Source organism: Dipodomys merriami, unplaced genomic scaffold, assembly GCF_024711535.1.
Source record: "Dipodomys merriami isolate MVZ:Mamm:240054 unplaced genomic scaffold, mDipMer1.0.p SCAF_53, whole genome shotgun sequence".
NCBI classification, from domain to species: Eukaryota; Metazoa; Chordata; class Mammalia; order Rodentia; family Heteromyidae; genus Dipodomys; species Dipodomys merriami.
Genome location: NW_027206102.1, coordinates 2,384,467 through 2,388,789, shown reverse-complemented (window position 1 = coordinate 2,388,789; position 4,323 = coordinate 2,384,467).

Here is a 4,323-nt window from a genome sequence, read left to right as displayed (position 1 = left end):
ACCCTAACACTAACACTTACCCTCACCCTAACCCTAACACTAACACTAACCCTAACACTCACACTAACCCTAACCCTCATCCTCACCCTAAGACTCACCCTCACCCTAACACTTACCCTCATTCTAACCCTAACCCTAACCCTAACCGTAAACCTCACAGTAATCCTAACCCTCACATTAAACCTAACCCTATCCCTCAACTTAACCCTCACCCTAACCCTAACCCTAATGCTCACCGTAACCAAAAACCTAACCCAGACCTTCACCCTAAACCTCACCCTAACACTAATCCTAACCCTAACCCTCACCCTAACCCTAAACCTCAACCTAATCCTCACCCTAAACCTCACCCTATCCCTATCCCTGACACAAGCCCTAACACTCAACCTAATCATCACCCTAACCCTCACCCTAATGCTAAACCTAACACTAAACCTCACCCTAACCCTCATCCTAACCCTAAACATAACCCTCAACCTCAACCTAGCCCTCATGCTAACCCTAATCCTAACCCTAACCCTCACCCTAACCCTTACCCTCACCCAAACCATAACCCTCACCCTCACAATAACCTTCACAATAACCCTAACCCAAACCCTAACTCTAACCCTCACCCTAAACCTCACACTCAATCTAACTGTAAACCTCACCCTAACCCTCTCCCTAAACCTAACCCTAAGCCTAACTCTAACCCTCACCCTAAACTTCACGCTCACCCTTATCCTAAACCTAACCCTCAACCTCACCCTAACACTCACACTAAAACTTAAGCTCAGCCCCAACCTAACCCTTACACTCACCCTAACATTCATCCTCATCCTAACTCTAAACCTAACTCTAATACGAAACCTCACCCTCAGCCTCACACTAACCCTAATCCTAAACCTCACCCTCACCCTTACCCTCACCATAACCCTCAACCTCGCACTCAGCCTCACCCTAAACCTATCCCTAGCCCTCACACTAACCCTAAAACTCACCCTAACCCTAACCCTAACCCTCACCCTCAAACTCACCCTAAACCTAACCCTAAACTTAACCCTCAGCTTAACCCTAATGCTAGCCCTAACCCTCACACTCACCCGAAAACTCACCCTAACCCTTACCCTCACCGTAAATCTAACTCTAACCCTAACCCTCAACCTCAACCTAACCCTCACACTAACCCTAACCCTAACCCTCACCCTAACCCTAAGCCTAACCCTTATCCTCACCCTAGCTCTCACCATAACCCTAATCCTAACCCTAACCCTCACACTAACCCTAACCCTCACCCCAACCCTAACCCTCACCCTCAAACTAAACCTCACCCTAACCCTACTTCTAACCCTCACCCTAACCCTCACCCTATCCCTATCGCTGACACCAACCCTAAACCTCAACCTACCCCTCACGCTAACGCTCACCCTAACCCTAACCCTAACACTAAACCTCACCCGAACCCTCACCCTAACGCATAACCTCACCCTCACCCTAACCCTCACACTTATCCTAACCCTCACCTTAACCCTAAATATAAACTTCATCCTAACCCTAACCCACACCCTCGGCTTAACTGTAACCCTCACCCTAACCATAACCTATCCATAACCCTCACCATAACCCTAACCCTAACTCTCATCCTCAACCTAACCCTAACCCTAAACCTCACCCTAAACCTCACAATCACCCTCAAAATAACCCTAACTCGAACCCTAAATCTAAACTTCACCCTAACCCTCACCCTCACTCTAACCCTAAACCTCACCCTAACACTCACCCTATCCCTATCCCTGACACTAACCCTAACTCTCAACCTAAATCTCACCCTAACCCTTAAACTCACCCTCACCCTAACCCTCACACTAATCCTAACCCTCACCCTAATCCTAAACTTAACCATCACCCTCAACCTAGCCCTCACCCTAACCCTAACCCTAACCCTCACCCTAACCCTAACCCTAACCCTCACCTTAACCCTAAATCTAAACCTAACCCTAAGCCTATCCCTCACCCTCACCAGAGCCCTCACCCTCACCATAACCCTCAACTTCGCCCTCACCCTCACATTAACCCAAACCCTCAACCTAACCCTCAACCTAACCCTCACCCTAACCCCAACCCTAACACTAAACCTCACCATAACCCTCAACCTAACCCTTAACCTCACCCTCACCCTAACCATCACCTAATCCAAACCCGCACCCTAATCCTAAACCTAAACGTCACCCTCACCCTAACCCATACCCTCAGCCTAACTCTAACCCTCACCCTAACCCGAACCCTATCCCTCACCCTCACCCTAACCTTAACCCTAACCCTATCCCTCACCCTAACCCTGAACCTAACCCTCATCCTCAATCTAGCCCACACCCTAACCCTAATCCTAACCCTAACCCTCAACTTAACCCTTACCCTCACACTAACCATAACCCTCACCCTAACCCTAACCCTAATCCTCACCGTAACCCTCACTCTAAACCTTACCCTCACCCTAACCATAACCCTCAGCCTCACAATAACCCTCACAATAACCCTAACCAGTACCCTAACTCTAACACTCACCCTAACCCTCACCCTCACTCTAAACCTAAACCTCACCCTAACCCTAACCCTAAGCCTTACTCTAACCCTAACCCTAAACCCCTAAACGTAACCCTCACCCTAACCCTAATGCTAGCCCTAATCCTCACATTCACCCTAAACCTCACCCTAACCCTTACCCTCACAGTAAACCTAACCCTAACATTAACCCGAACCCTCAACCTAACCCTCAACCTTACCCTAACCCTATGCCTAACCCAAACCCTCATCCTGAATCTCACCCTCAACCTAACTGTAACCCTTACCTTCTCCATAACCCTATCCCTATCCCAAAACCTAACCCTCAGCCTCACCCTTAACCTCACCTGAACCCGAACCCGTACGCTCACCCTAACCCTAACCCTATCCCTAAACCTAACCCTCACACGAACACTAAACCTCACCCTCACATTAACACGATCCCTCACCCTAACCCTCATCCTAACTGTAAGCCTAACCCTAACCCTCACTCTAAACGTAAGCCTAAACCTGAACCTAACCCTCACCCTCACTCTAACCCTCACACTCACCCTCACCCTCAGCCTAAACCTAACCCTAATCCTAACAATAACCCTCACCCTCATCTTAACTCTAACCCAAATCCTAAACCTAACCCTCACACTCTCCCTCACACTCACACTAACCCTAACACTAATCCTCACCCTAAACCTAACCCTTAGCCTAACCCTAACCCGCACACTCACCCTAACCCTCACACTAACCCTAAACATCACCCTAACCCTAACCCTATCACTCAAGCTAACCCTTACCCTAACCCTAAACCTAACCCTCACCCTAACACTAAACCTCAACCCCACCCAAACCCTCACCCTCATCTGAAACCTCAACCTCACCCTAACCCTCATCATTACCCTAAATAAAGCCCTAACCCTAAGCCTCACACTAACCCTAACCCTAACCCTCACCCTTACCCTCACCCTCACCCTGAGCCTAACTTTAACCCTAAACCTAATCCTAACCCTAAACCTCAACGTCACCCTGACACTCACCCTAAACCTTACCCTCACCCTAACAGTAACCCTAACCCTAACTCTCATACTAAACCTAACCCTCCCCATATCCCTAAGCCTACCCCTCAACCTAACCCCCACACTAACCCTAAACCTAACCCTCACGCTAAAGCTAAACCTCACCCTAACCTTAACCCTCACCCTCACCCTCACACTCACCCTAACCCTTATACTCACCTTAAGCCTAACACTAACACTAACCCTAAAACTAAACCTTACCCTCACTCTAACCCTAACTCTAAACTTCACCTTAACCGTAACCCTCACCCTAACTGTCACCCTCACCGTCACCTTAACCCTCACCCTAACCCTAACTCTAACCCTCACCTTAACCGTAACCCTCACCCTAACCCTCACCCTCAACCTAATCATCACCCTAACCCTAACCCTTACTTAGTTGAAACCCTCACCCTCACCTTCACCCTCACCCTAAGCCTCACCCTAACCTTAGCCCTCAACTTAACCCTAACCCTAATACTAACCCTCACCCTCACCCTAACCCTCACCCTCACCAGAGCCCTCTACTTAACCCTAACCCTAATCCTAACTCCCACCCTAACACTCACACTCAAGCTCAGGCTAACCCTCACCCTCATCCTAATCCTAAACCTAACCCTCACCATCACCCTAAACCTCAACCTAACCCACACCCTCATCCTAATCCTAACCCTAACCCTAACCCTCACACTAAACCTAACCCTCACCCTCACACTCACCCTAACCCTCACAC